The sequence below is a fragment of the Dipodomys spectabilis genome, unplaced genomic scaffold (assembly GCF_019054845.1).
Source record: "Dipodomys spectabilis isolate Male_0828 unplaced genomic scaffold, ASM1905484v1 ptg000046l, whole genome shotgun sequence".
Lineage (NCBI taxonomy): Eukaryota > Metazoa > Chordata > Mammalia > Rodentia > Heteromyidae > Dipodomys > Dipodomys spectabilis.
Window position 1 is genome coordinate 1,702,447 of NW_024870723.1, and position 16,065 is coordinate 1,718,511.

At 38.6% G+C, this 16,065-nt stretch overlaps 1 pseudogene; it reads left to right on the top strand.

Annotated features, from left to right (window-relative positions):
• Window positions 1-14,569: 14,569 nt before the first annotated feature.
• The window catches only part of LOC122107062, a 63,604-nt pseudogene continuing 62,108 nt past the window's right edge, over window positions 14,570-16,065 (top strand).

Here is a 16,065-nt window from a genome sequence, read left to right on the forward strand (position 1 = left end):
GAGAGAAGTATCACAAAGCATCTAGGTTCAGTGGCTCAAGCCTGTGAGGCAAGCTTTTTGGGAGACGGACAACAAGAGATCATGGTTTGAGGCCTCATCAGGTAAAAAGACGCCACCTCAACGAATGGCTGGGCTCAGCAGCATGCACCTGCCATTCCCAGTGATTCAGGGAAACACAGGTAGAAAGACTGCTGTCCAAGGTGACCCAGGCATCAAGAAAGGTCCTATCTTGAAAATAACCAATGCAAAGGATGACCAGAAGAGTGCTGCTCAGGTGGTAGAGCATCTGGCTTAGAAGCAGGAGATCATTCTTCTGTACACACACACACACACACACACAAATGTATCACAAAGCTACATTCTTGTAAAGCATGCAGAAGAACCATAATAGATTGATGGTATCTGCTGGGATTATGGAAGGTGTGGGTGGAAGTTCAGGCAAGGAACATGTCACCTCAGTTCTGAACTAATGCATTCCATTCTACTAACAGAAATTAATAGTGGTTAGACCAATCCGCATGCAGGTGCATATTCTGAATTTCACTTTCGTGACTATTCTTTCTTTCTTTCTCTAGCTCAACATCAAGTCTATCTTTCCCAGAGCAACACTATCAGTATCCCCAAGGGTTTTGTCCTTTGAAACAAAACAAAGTCAATCCAGGGAATAAGGGTTCTTTTTTTTTTCTCCATTGCACAAGAAACGATCCACAGTGGGTTCCTATATGTCGATATGGTCCCTTCATGGCATGCCAATACTTAGCCGCTCTCCACAAAAGGATTCTGTGGGTGCCTTCTAGATGTTCTCAAGTTAGAAGGCAAAGCCTGCTCTTTCATGCTTCCCTATAATTGATGCTTATTTGTAAATAAAGTAAATAAATCCCAGATTTTTATCAGCCAGTGGGAACACGAGTAGCAGAATTTTCCTTGAGCCTTCCAGATTCCATTTTAAATGAAGGAGACTTTTAGCAAAAGGGGTCTCTTTTAGTTCAAAGAGAAACTAGCCAAGATAAATGTAATTGATGAATATAGGCTACAGAGGAAGTACAAGTGGCTGTGTACTAGGGAACAGAGGAGAGAAGGGTGAGCAACAGGGTGGAACACTGCCATTTCCTCTTCCCTCTGGCTGGTCCCACCAAAACAAATCCTTCTTGGCACTTCAGAGCCACAATCGGACAGAAAACTACCCATTGTTTCTACCTCTCACTGTCTCACCTCCACCCATTTTTTTTCTTATTTAGGAGGGTAAGAGCCAAGTGACTCTGAACTTATCCTGGACTCATTTAGAGCACAGTTTAAGTATGTTACAACACCAACCTCCCTACACGCATGTATGCACAAAAATAAACACCTAGTAAGGAAGAAAGGGAAAAAAAGTTGATGCTTGCTTCTAATTTCTAGGATCCAGTGTCTTTTCTAGGGAGAAGACAAGCTTCCATAATGAGACTATATGGAAACAAGTCCCAAAAGGTTCAATTATAAAGTTTAAATGGTATGGGATGAGCAAGTTGTACAATGCCCCACAATCTGAACTTGACACACCAGCCCTGGTTTTGACACATATAGAAGGGATGCATGATCTTGGAAAAGTGGTTGCCTTCCTTGGCCCCGAGTTCTTCCACTATTCATTCCCTTTGCCATTCAGCCTCCTGATTTTCTTTGTTTTTCCTGTGGTGCTCCACTCTTGGTTTCAATGTCACTGAAGCAATGGGCTGCACGCCGGGTCTAGTTCTAGTATGTTAGGTGGAGTAAATTTAGGTAGGATTGCTGACGTGCTCTTCTTCCCTGAGGTATAAGACAGGAAACAAGACATGTAGCTATGCTCAATTTGTATCAAGGTAGAAAATACAGTGGGTACAATGTCTACTTAACAACAGGTTTCTTTTTGGAAAGTGAAGGGTCAACGTGCATGAGAAAAGGCATAACCTTCTACGATCTTAAAATTTCCTCAAATGTCATCAGTACTTAGCAAAATCATGATATACGGTGAAATTTCATGACTTACTTTTAGAAAAAAAAGAGAAGAGAAGACAAGATAATGGAAGGGAAGGAGATTAGGGGACAGGAGAGAAAGGAAGGAAAAAGAAAAAAGAAAAAGTGGGGGAGAAAAGGAGGAAAAACAGAGAATAAAAGAGTGGCAATTACTCCCCTCCTCGTTACCTTTGCAGGTTATGAGGTGCAGTACTCTCCCTCACTTACCTGTGTATCATTAGTTCCTGTCAATGAAAGCCTATTCTATCTGTACAGATTAATCTTTAAAAGGAGGATAAAAACATACATTGTCTATCACACTGTAGGAATTCCATTGGGATCCAATATGTTAAGTACGAAAATGCTTTGTAACTATAACAAGAGAATTGATGACTGAAAAAAGGCCTGAAATGTGATGTTTGGACACTCTATTTGTCCTATTTGTCTCAAGTCCATATTTTCATAATCTATAAACTGCATACTGAGAAGCTTTTAGCAAAAAGTAGCACTCACAATATAGATATGAGCACCTATAGAAAAATTTCACAGAACTCTGTGTGAAAGAGATGACCCGAACACTAGATTAATAGGAGTTGATCATGGGTTGAAGTTTATTTTTCAAGATATGTAGAATAAAAGAAGAAGCTTTTAACAAGCAGAAGATTTGGGGAGAAAAGGAATGGATTAGTGAAAAGAGCTGTCAATCTAACCTTTGTATCACTTAGGAACAAAGAAAGTGCTATAGAACTTTTCCAACTGAGGATGGATGCATTTTTTTTCCCTTGCAGGGAAGTGTTGTTGAGCTGCCATGTTGGATTGTGGACATGAGCATTTAAATGAGTTAGTGGAGCTCTTGCTTAGACCAAATAAAATGTCCCCCAAAGATGCCTATGTGGACAGTTTGATGACAAATCTATGTCTAAAGGCAAGAGGCAATTTTTTAAGGTCTTGGGTAGACATTGGTGGTCATGATAAATAGCTTTCATTGACTAAGAAACAAGTAGAATCAGGGGAGGGAGAATAAGGAAGGATTGGGCGGGGGGGACGTTTAAAGGAGTGATATGGATCATTTTGTCCGTCATGGGGCTTGAACCCTGGGCCTGAGCACTGTCCCTTAGCTCTTCAGCTCAAGGCTAGTGCCCTATCACTTGAGCCACAGCACCATTTCTGGTTTTCTAGTTTATTGGAGATAAGAGTTTCACAGCTTTTCCTGCCTGGGCTGGCTTTGAACCATGATCTTCAGATCTCAGCCTCCTGAGTAGCTAGGATTACAGGCGTGAGCCACCAGTGCCCAGCTGTAAATAATTTTTGAAATTTCAGAATAGGAAAAAGAAGAGGAAGAAGTAGATAGCATATGAGGAAAACAAACTAAAAATAATCAGGATGGGGAAAATGTAAAGAATAGAAGGGACTGGGTTTGTTGCTGTTGCTTTTTGTTAGTCATGGGGTTTTGTACTCAGGATCTGGGCACAGTTCCTGAGCTTTTTGCTCAAGGCCAGCACTCTACCATTTTGATCCTCAGTGCCACTTTGGGTTTTCCGGTGGTTAACTGAAGACAAGCGTCTCATTTACTTTCCTGCCTAGGCTGCCTTTGAACCTCTATCCTTAGATCTCAACCTCCTGAGAAGCTTGGATTACAGGCTTGAGGCACCAGCTGAGATTGGCTTTATAAATGTTTTTATCGTTGTATTTGGAAATCATTTTAATTTAACTGTATCTTATTTTCTACTCTAATGCTTTTTTTTTGGGGGGGGGGTCTGGTCATGGGGCCTGAACTCTGGGCCTAGGCGCTGTCCCTCAGCTCTTCAGCTCAAGGCTAACGCTCTATCACTTGAGCCACAGAGCCATTTCTGGCTTTTTTTTCTGCTTATATGGTGCTGAGGAATCAAACCCAGGGCCTCAAGCATGCAAGGCAAGCGCTCTACCACTGAGCAACCTTCCTAGCCTCCTACTCTGATGCTTTTGAAAAAGATGAGTACATTCACATTTTGTCAGGCAATCTGTTTTGATTATTATACACTCAATAATGCGAAGTGTGTATATATCCCTGTGTCTAGGAGCTATATGACTTCATTTTTTCCAAGGCCTGAGTGAAGGAATGTAGAGATCCAAATATTAAAATAAATAAAACTTACAGTCGAGCTGAGAGAAGATTCTCTTCTAGAAGGATAATACATTCTTTAAAAGTCATGATCACCATAACATTTTAAATGCATAGGTGACATTTGTTCAGAACAAGAAATATTGGGACCGTGAATTTCGTTGTATTAATTTCCCCTCCATGGCTTTGCAAAATGCAGCTTTCCAGCAGGAAAGTAGGAGCAAATTTTCTCTTTTCCCTCAACCTTCCCAGAGTCAGTATACGCAAGGACCAGAGCTCACTTGCTATTGTTTCTAACATATTTATAAGGTACCATGTGTTTTCTTTTTGTTGCTTTGTATGTCCCTCCCCTCTCCCTCCATGGTTATAACCCCTGTTTTCACTGTGCTTGATATTGGTATAATTTGAGGATGGGAAGGGAGAAAATAAATTCTTTAAATAGGGATATAGACTGAGCCATTGTAACAATGAGATGTACAAGACTCTATGTCAAAAAACAACTTTTACAATTTAGGTGGGGTGGGTGGGCAGGGGGTGGGTGGTGGGGAGCTGAGGAGGTGGGAGGGAAAGGAGGGTTGGGGGAAAAAAAAGGAGGAGGCAACAATGCTGGATAAGAAATATACTCATTACCTTGCTCATGTAACTGTAAACCCTCTGTACAGTATTTTCACAATAAAAAAGAACTTAATTTAAAAAAAAAAAAAGTAAGAGCTGGGTGCCGGTGGCTCATGCCTGTAATCCTAGCTACTCAGGAGGCTGAGATCTGAGGGTCGCAGTTCAAAGCTAGCCTGGGAAGGAAAGTCCATGCGACTCTTATCTCCAATAAAGCACTAAAAAACCAAAAATGGTGCTGTAGCTCAAACGGTAGAACACTCGCTTTGAGTTGAAGAGCGCAGGGACAGTGCCCAAGCCCAGAGTTCATGCCCCACGACCAACAAAAAAAAAAAAAAAGAAAAAGTTTTTTCTAGGTGTAGCTTATAGTCTTTGAAATCCAATCAAGTGTAAGAGATGTCTTTTACTGGCCAACAACATGGATGTTGACACCATACCTGGCTCCTTGGGCTAACCAGCATTGTGATCTCAGGCAAGCTATAAATTATTTTAGTCTATAGACAATAATATATTACACAAAGGTAACCATAACTACCTCAACAAAGTGGCATTAAGACTGTGTAGAATAAAATTATAAATAATTAGGCCAAAAATAGCAAAAGATTATAATAATTATTAATAATAATACTATGATTATTGCCCAAAGAAGGCAGAATTCAGGGAGCACTGAATAGTGAAAGATAATTCTTGCCCAGGAAACAATCGCATCTTACTAGAGGATCTCTTTATTCAATTCACTGAATATTGAAAATTCAATTCACTTAATATTGATAAGACCTTGTCTCTTCTAAAGATTATCAAAGCATTTTTTTTGTTACTTTTAATCATAGAAGTTTAAAATGTATTAGTTGAAAACATGTATTAACAAAATGATCTGGTATGAGCCCGAGGAATTTCAATTAATAGTATTTAGAACTCTTTTGATTATTCAATGGAGAAAATAATTTCCCCTGATAAAAAGTCAGGAAAGAGTTCATGGAGCAGGTATTTTTCAATAACTAGAAGAAAGAATGGAATTTAGATAAATATAGATAGAAATGAGAGCGGAGGTTGTTTTAATTTGAGGAAATAAAAAGTATAATGATCCAGAGATTGGTTTGAGGCAAAAGCTGAAAAATGAGGCTCAAACATAACCTAAGTTAGTAGCACAGGTCAGAGAGGCTTACGATAATCAAGTCTACAGGCAAAGGAGATACATTACACATTTCACTCACTATTCTTGAGTAGATAGAAATTCTGTGAAGAGAGAATAATGAAATATGTTAAGATTAAAATAGCTTAAAATAGGGCTGGGAAGGTGGCTCAGTGGTAGAGTGCTTGCCTTGCATGCATGAGGCCCTGGGTTCGATTCTTCAGCACCACATAAGCAGAAAAAGCTAGAAGAGGCGCTGTGGCTCAAATGGTAGAGGGCTAACCTCGAGCTGAAGAGCTGAGGGACAGCACCTAGGCCCAGAGTTCAGGCCCACAACCGACAAAATAAAATAAAATAACTTAAAATCATACAATACCTAGGAAATACTAAGCATCTAACACTTGCTTGAGTAAGTGATGAGAAGTAAAGGGGTAGATGAATAATGGATAATGGTAGATGGATGGATGGATAATGAACGAGTGGATGGATGGGTGGATGTGTGGATGATTGGATGGTGGGGTGGATAGATGAACAAACAAATAATTATTATGTCTCCCAGATGTCTTGTACTCAACTGCTCTTTCATTCGTTTATTATGTAAATATTTAAATAAATTGTGCAGCAACTGTGCTCCATACTCTATGTGCCTTTGAATTTCGTAACAGTTCTCTTGCTTAAGAGTGACCGTGTGAAGAGACTAATTTTCAGCGTGTTATACTTTATTTATTGGCTGCCAGGGAATTTTTTTTCCTTAGTCATTTTTTTGCTGAATAATTGATTTTATTTTCATAAGAAGGAAGACAGTTCTTTAAAATTTAGACCCCTAAAGCCAATTTTTATGTTTCCCTAAGCACTGTCATTGGGGCCATTCTGCCTGGCTATTAATACTCTAATGGAACAGCATGCCCTCTTTCAGAGGGGAAATCAGACATTGTGCTGAGCTGATTAGAAGAGATGGCATGGAGCTTCTTCCTGACAACGGAAGTCTTGTAACCTCAAATACCAAGGACTATAAATCTCAGCAATATATAATGGTAATTGGTTTGAAAGGCTTAATCGACATAGGGAACGGAAGCCAAGTGCAGAATTATCAGGACTGTAAGCTCCAGGCCTCCGCCTCCTTCCAGGAGAAGATGTGTCGTTTTTCTCCCTCAGTGCTGGGAAGAGCGATAAAAGATTTTAGAAGTTGCTCCTCACTAAAATTTCCAGACTGGAATCTCAGGTGTTCTCTGCCTTCCATGTAATCCTCACAGTTTCTAAAATGAAGGAAACATGTCTGTCTACTAGGTTAGATTCTGAGAAGGATTCGATGGCATCTAAAACTGTTGATACATGACAGATTCCCCAACAGTAGTAGCCACAGACTGGAAGAATGTATAATGTCAGAGAATGAGAGGTGGGGTTCTTGTTGTTCGGCAGTTTTCAGAGGGGCCCTTGCTTCTTGGCTCCTGACTAATTTGCTGCAGAGGCTGAGGTGACTCATTTAGCCTTCCTGAAACTCTTCTTAAATTTACCATTTGCAGAATGGGAATGGGCATAGATCACCTGCTTCTCATGGTCACCACAAGAAATAAAGATGATTATGTCATAGAATTGTTCCATGTGGATGTTAGTATGGGGAACCAATGGTGGTGCCACAAGGTGGCTTCAGGTGGGACAATTGAAGTTGCACTTCCCATTACTGGAGTTTGCCGAAGTTTTCTCCACTAAGTAAGTTGAGGTTAAGATTCCTGAGCTACCATTTTCTAAACAGATAGTTACATAAATCCTCTAATACCCACCCCAGTAAGGAAAGTGGGCTCACTACTGATGGTAACTACCTTTAAGCTCATCACTTTGAAGAGGTGTTTAACTTTTCTAAGTCTCAATTTCCTCCTCTGTGCAATGGCCATAATAAAGCCTATGTTAGTACTGGTAATGCTAAATCTCAGAATCTTAGTAGCACAACAATGACATATATATATGTGTATATACATATCTTATGGATATTGTACTCAAATACTAGTTGTCTAAATTTGAATGTTTTCTATTCACTTATTTTTTTCAGATACCCAGGCTTTCTTTATCATCGTGGATCAAATTTCAACACATTATCCTAGCAGTTATTTTACAATTGAAAGGAGTTTAAGGGGATTGAATACTCAATATGTCTACCTAGGAGTTTCTCTCTACTTCACCGAACGAAACTACTTGCACTGCTCCACCTAAGTGCATGGTGTGAAAAAGAAACCCTGACCTTGGAACTGACCTTGGGCCTCCAACAACTTTTCATTATAGCATGAAAGCCCAAGATCTCTGACTCAGATAGGGTTATTCTGTTCCCAAATGCTGTGAGGACTAGATGGAAAATACACATGAAATGATTAGCACAGGACCTAGAACATCATACATAATCTGTTGTGATCAACTGAAGTTATAATTCTTCAAATTGCAAGGTTTAATTGATTTTTGAAAAATATCGGTAGAATCCCTTAGACATTAATGATTATCTTAAACCTTGACAACCATAAAGCTGAGCAGGATGGTGCCTGCCCAAAATCCTTGCTACTAGAGCAGAGACTTTGAAGATCACAATTTAAGTCCAGTCCAGGAAAAAAATTAGCAAGATAAGATCTTGTTAACTGTACTCCCAAGCTGACAAGATGAACACTAAGATCTTACCTGAAAAATACCAAAATAAAAATTCTATGATACATGTAGCTCAAGTGGTAGATTGCCTGCTTTGCAAGTGTAACCTGAATTTAAACCTCCAGGACCACAAAAATCATATTGGCAGGCATGATGAGCTATTGTCATTTTAGAACTGATTTTCATTAAATCCCAATACATTTATTGACTGTATTGACTGTCTACGTTCACCAAGTGGAGCTGACTCTCTTCCTGTCTGGTATGTCATGGAATGTTGGAGAAAATGAGCTTGAATATTCAAATGACTGTATATGTGGTTAAAGTATAACCATAATAAGTTATATGAAAGAGAGATGTAGAGTACTAACATTCATGTTTAAAGGCTGGATATGGGGGGGGGGGTAGGATTGGGGGGGGTGGGGGGAGGCTGGGAAGGGATGTGAAGGGTAAACAAAGGAGGAGGCTGCAATGCTTAATAAGAAATGTACTCATTATCTTGCCCATGTAATTGTAACCCTTCTGTACAGTATGTTCACAAAAAATTTAAAAAGGCTGGATATAGACTGTGAATTGAAGAAAGTCTTCTCTGTGACCTGGGGAATGAATAGAAATTGTCCAAATCATGAATTGGGGAACAGATTTTTAGGAAAGATCACACTGGCCTCACACTAAATGAGTCCTAGAGATCATTCAATGTGGACAGCAGAGCCACTGGAATGTTCCAGAGAATCATCCGCTTAGAAAATATAAATAAATAAAAGCCTCCTGGTAAATACGTCTACAAGGAACATTTGCAATTTACAAGGAACACAAACATCTAAACACTCTAGCAGCCTCAAGGAACTTAACAAATGTTTTGCTTTATTCAATTACAAACATTCTCTGCTTTGGAATTTTCAACTAGTTTTATTTTTCTGTACATAGCATTTCTCAGCCTGATTCAAACCAATGAACCCATTCAAAATAGAAACATTTCTGTGATCTGTGTTGCCCTTGGATGCATATTCACTCTTAGTTAGTTAAACCCACAACAACAACATGCAGAGATAGTGTATGTCTCTCTCTCTCTGTCGCTTCCTGAACATACGCATGACCACATTCATACATATACTCAGGGTAGGCAATGAATGAGAGAATTAAGTAGTCTTGAAGAACTTAGGCTCTGTCGTGCATTTACTAGTTGTGATTCCAACTTCTTAACATAGCATTCAAAGCCCCTCAGGATCAGGACTCTACCCAAATCTGACAGCTGAATTCCACCATTCCCCATGCATGTGCCCTCTCTTACTGCCAGAGCAAACATCTGTAAGACCCTGGCATTTCCCTCATGCATTCATTTTATTTATGCATGATGTGGACATCCACTACTTATGATGATTTCCAAAAGCAGAAATCTCTGCCCTCACACCTCATCCCAAGCTACACACACACACACACACACACACACACACACACACACACACACTTTTCCTCCACACCTATTCTGTCTTGTCTTAAAATGAATTTCACCTTCTTTCAAGGTTATTTTCTGACCTTATTTTTTCTCTCCACCCTGCTGTACCAAATAGCATTTGATACCCATGAGTATCAAATTAGTGCTTATCCTAATTCCAATTGTGCTATTTTCTAATTAATTATGTGCCTTTCTGTCTCTGTAATTTATATAAATACCATGACATGAGAATATAAAAAATCCTAACACTTTGTATAACATCTTTTGCAGAAAAATACTTGTCATGTGACTGTTAATCAAATTCCTTATCTAGTCAGTCTAGTCCAGTCTCAGTCCCTGACTCTGTTTGTCTAGCTAAGTTTACCATAATCCTGGTAAGTAAGAAAATACATGCATAGTATTTGAAAACTTTTTACACAGTAAGTCTGAGTGAAAGTATGAGTCAGTAAGCATTTGAGTGCCGGCTATATCTTAGATCATAAACACAAAAGTACTTTGCCTATGATAAATACTCTATAAATAGAAACCTAGATTTAATACTCATCATGTAATGCACTACTAAGACAAATGTAGATAGATACGCATTTGTCTGTTTAATTATAATAAGGATAATAATATGAGCAATCCTGTTTATGTTCTTGACAAATAAGAAGAAGACTAAGGAATGTAGAGCTTGCAAACGCAGGTGTTCTGAACAAGATGACAGTTCTCTATGCATAACTGGTTATGAATTCCAGGATCAGTAAATTTAATACATTTTATATCATTGTAAATGTTTGTTCTACTCCTAAGGAAGATTAAAAATAGGAAAAAAATTCCTGTGTTTGGCTCAGGAGCTTCCTTCTCTCCTGGCAGTATGTATCAGACTAAATGTCACAAGAATATTTCAGCATGTGTGAGTAAATATTTACACTCATTTTAAGCAGATATTCCAAATTCCTTGTTGCTTTTCAGCAGAAGACTAAACCTGGTGGCAAAAGTTATGAATAGAACCTTCTCTCACCTAGAGAGAAGGGGATTCTCAAAGATTCTTACCTCCACGATTCTCTAATTTTTTTTTTTCTCCTTCCATCCTCTTTGGGTTGAACTGTTGGAAGGAAGAAATAGCTCTTCGTCACAGAAATATCTATCAAGCTACTTCAAACTACAATTCTATAGTCTCAAGAGCCAGTAGAAGATTTAGCTGTGAGCTCAAATAAGTTAAAAATTGTATATGTAGATATAGATATATAGAAATATAAGTAGATATAGATATGAAATTATAATATGTACATATAAAAGTATATAACAGAACTCTAGGATCTATAATGTGAATAAAATGAATAAACAACTGATCTTTGGTTGCAAAGTAGACAAATTTCTGATTTTAAGAAAAGTCAGAAACTGTGGCTAGAACAAATTGGAAACTGTATGTTTTCTTTGAGAATGAGGAGAGCAAAAGAGCAATCAGAGTGAGAATACTACTAGGTGGATGAGTTGATGTTACACAAAATTTGAGTGATAAACATATAGTTCACTCTATTGAATGCTGTCTTATGTATATGCACATATACCCTTGTTTCTCTGTGTGTGTGTGTGTGTGTGTGTGTGTGTGTAAAAATGGTCATTTCTTCTGCTTCCTAAAGTTCCCCTGGAGTAGAGGTCATCCTTGAGAAAAAGCACAAAAACCTCTGGTAATAGAGCAAAGGAAGAATCACAATGCTTCTCATTGGTCCAGGAGGACAGGTGAGGGAATATCATTGGTGCTATAGAACTGCCCACATCATAAGGTAAGGGGACCACACATCATGCTTTACCAGAATCAGCTCTTAGCTGCAGTGTTCCCAAGGGATTTGAAAGTGGGGGCTGCCTCTCAGCTCATCTGAGAAAGGTGATTTACCATTGACCAACATGGATCGTCTGCTTGTGAGTGCTTTGAGCTATTACTAGCCTTGACTCACTAGTCCTGGAAACTACAAAAGAATCTATGTGAGTACTATGTTGAAGCTGAAATATATAAAAGGATCAATTAGAAACAAAGAGCGTTACCAATGTTAAGATAAAGAAACATTTACTGAGCACCTTCTAGCCAATAGTTCAGCTATACACTGACTTGGACTTACAAAGATCAGCGGGGGGGCGGGGGCTGTCTATATTTTGCATCCTAACACTACTAGATCAACAATTTTGCCTAAAGAGACAATGAAAGAAACATGGAAAGGAGGCAGAAAGTCGTACTTACAAGACAATACATGTATATTATGTGCCCGCTTAGTGAGTATTCCTAAAGCAAGTGTTATGGAGACAGCAAAGATATGGAAAGAAGATAGACTTGGGTAAAGGTAAGGAAAAAATATTATTTTGCATACATTTATCTTTGTTGTTATTGAGTAGTTAATTTTTCCAGAAATATTGCATTGCATATAAAAGCTGGATGAAAAGAGTTTAGAATAGTCAACCACAAGTAGAAGACCTTGCAACCTAAGTAAATTAAGGACTTGAGACTTGATCCTCAAAAACAATGGGGAGCCATTAGTGGATTCTGAAGAGTGAAAATTTATAATCAGAACAATTCCATAGAAGAGCAAATTGACAATGTACTTCCTGTAGGAGAAGCTAGAAACAGATGACCTGTTATGGAGTAGGTAAAGCAGAGCATTTTAACTTTGTAAAACCTTGTGTGAATGGCACGCTTTTGTAGCAATAATTTACTAGCATTTGTTCCTCAGTTATAAGGTATCAGTAACCAACTACACTTGTAGGGGAGAACAGGGCATATGGGAGATTTCCGTAAATGTGGAACTCTTGTTTCTAAATGTATTAATTAAAACTAATACTCTCAGCCATACACTTTAAGGCCAATTGCCAGTAATTCTCCAGAATCTTCATTTATGCATAGATTATCTCTCTATATTCCTCTAATCTTCTAGAGCTCTAGTGTTCTTTCAGCCACCTGAGTTCATTATTCTATTGGCAAGGTAGATGCCTAGTGATTGAATGGTGATATTAGTGATAATAAATATTATTATACCAACTACTGATATTATGGTATTTCTTGGTGCAATGAATATGAATCATCCTAACTACCAGAAATGTACCAAAAAACAAGTATTGTACAAATCAGTATAACTTTTGTCTATTGACCCTTAATTTCTCCTGCTTAAACATACCTGAACCTGTGGAGATTTGAAATAAATATTGACTGATTACATGTTGTCATTGCAAATTAGTTAATCACAGGCATGAAATAGTGCTCAAGATGGTGTTTTATTCAGCCTTGAAAATAAAACAAATTAAGGGGTTTGAAGGAAAATGGAAGATTGTGTTAAATGAATGAAGCCAGTGTCTCAGAGACACATATAACATGTTTTCTCTCATACGTGGAATTTGGAGATGCAAATGACATGAAAGTTAATTAGGAAATGAAGAGGAAAGGGGGGACAGAGGAATAGGACAGGGTAGTAGACAAGTTGAATATCATTAAAGTACCTTCATCACATCTATACAGATGTCAAAATGACATATAAAACTCATACGAAATATAAAACTCTAACAATTAACATACAATAAAAATAGTGGGTGGAGGACAAATGGAAAAAAAGAATATTTCTTGAAAAGAGAATGGCCCTAGTTTGCAATATTTACTTTCCCTCTCACATTGTTTTGTAATATTGGCTCATTCCTTTCATTTCTTAAAGTCTATCTTCTCTAGATATTAGAAATGTGAGTAGTTTCTTGAGGAGTAAACATGTTATTATATGTTCTTAGCCCAGATTCTCTAGAAAACACTTGGATTAAGTGTTATTGCCTAATCTGTTGCATGCAAACTCAGGCTAGGAAGAATGTGCAGAAAGGAAATGAGGCCTGGTAGGTTGGACATAGATGCAATGTTGTACATTTCCATTCTGTGCACAGTTCCATGGGGAACTAAACAGTTGAACCATAGGAAGTGGTTGTACGGACCATCTCCAGGCCAGGTATATAAAGAAAGAACACTTTAGGCTTGTTCATATCACAGAAGAAGGGAAGGTAATTCATTCCTCTGTTCTCTGTTTTCCACCCTCCGGACAGCTTGCTATTCCCCTTTCTACAGTTGCTCACAAATCTCCCATTCCTCACACCACCCCTGCCCTGTGCATTTTCCCTTGCATGGAAGTAGCAAAGACAACCTAAAATTTATAGCAAGTAGCTAGTGCATTTGGCACACGTATACACATATGTAAACATTTCTGGTGGGAATAGCCTCAAGCAACCATGAAGGCCAAGAAGCCCTGCAATCTGCTATCAGCAACCTAGAAAACCAGGAAACCTACTATTATAATTGTCTGAGTCCCAACATTTGAGAGTCAGGAGAACCAATGCTATTACTCCCAGCATAAAGGCTAGAGTACTGGGAACAGAAAGAGACCCACAGGGGATGAGTGAGGGAATCACTACTAGTATAAACTGTGGAGTTCAAAAACCAAGGACCAGGAACTCCGATGTTTAGGGGCAGAAAAAGGTAGATGTTCTGTTGAAGAAGAAAGGAGTTCTTCTACATTCATTCTATCAGCCTTCAATGGATTGGTGAGGTCCATCTACAATGGTAAGGGCAATCTTCTTTGTTCAGTTCTTCTCACAGACATATCTAAAAATAATACTTTCAGCTATCTGGCATCCTTGAGCCCAGGCAACTCTATTGATAAAATTAATCATTATGGCGATAGAGGTGAGCATGTGGGTCCATCCTTTGAGAAGGAACTATGATGGACTGGCTGACACAAAAGATGGAAGTCCACAGAGAGTGAGTGTCAATGGGAGAATCTAATGTGGCTCAGAAGAACACAGAAAACCAAACGCACAGAAAATTGAGAACTGAGTGCCATGTATCTGGCAGAGAGGATATTGGGTAGGTATTGGATATTATTTTCTCTCACATGATGTAACTAAGAATTTTTTTTCTTAAAATTATTATCTCTGCTAGAGAAAGTTGATTGAGTTAGGAGAATGGTACTCACAACAAACCTTCGAGAGGAGAAGAAACTAATTTGAGGTTGCAAATTTAATTGTTTTGAGCACTGCATGAGTCCATCTGTTTCCACTGCCGAGTACAGTGTCTAATGCGCAGGAAAAAAAAGTGGGTTTCATTAGAAATACTTGTTAAAGAAATGAATATTTCAACAAGAAAAAAATCAAACTTTGGTTAATCTGGAATTTCAGAATATTAGACTTGGAAAAGATCTTAGAGATTGTTTAGCCCATTTATTTTCTTTCCATACATAGAACTAACTTTGAGCTTCTCAGAGGCAAAATAACTTTTCCAAAGTCCCATAGTGAGTTAATGTCCAAGTAGTCAAAAAATATAAATTCCTAAATGTCTTACCACAGCTCCATATTGATAATACTCTGATAATACAAATAAATCAGGTAATAAATAAGAGCTGTGTTTTCTCTGATATGGAGAATACCTTAGTCACTTAATATCTGTGTGAAATATTTAGTCTTCTCATTTCACATATAGTGAGACTATAGTTTCAAAAGATCAAGCACCTTGCTCCCTTATTAAAAGGCAGAGTCCTAAATTAAAGGCAAATCTTGCCACATCTGACACTCTTAACTTACATAGCCTGTGTCCTACATGATTCATGTAAAAGGAGGTAGAATTCACACAATGTTTAGCAAGAAGCAAGGGGCATAGAAGGAAAGTAGGAGGAGTGAGCAGACTTTGAACCAACAGCAACAAAAAAAAGTAACAAAGTTCCCTTCTACCTCCATCTGCTGGTGTGTGTGTGTGTGTGTGTGTGTGTGTGTGTGTGTGTGTGTGTGTGTGTGTGTGTGTGTGTCTGTGTGTGTGTGTGTGTGTGTGTGTGAAAAAGTCCCTTCTGGGAAAAACTCACTCAGCTCCAAATACTTTTCCAAGACATTCTTGGAGCTGAGACTAACATATCCAATTTGGCAGTGAGAAGTGTGATTTTAATTAGACCATTTCCCTCTGGGGCCTGGGGGTCTGCTGGCTGAACTTCATAAAAGAGTCTGTGGGTGGGCAATGCACCAGGAGCTCAGAGGTGAGCAGCATTCAGGACAAGCCTCCCAGAGGGGCCTGGCTGTCATTTTGTGAAATTTCCCCTATTCCTTCCTCCTCTTAAAGTAATTGGAAATTGCTACACTGAGGGAGAGAGGTGGACTCTTTTGGATAGGAAAGGGCTTTGGAGC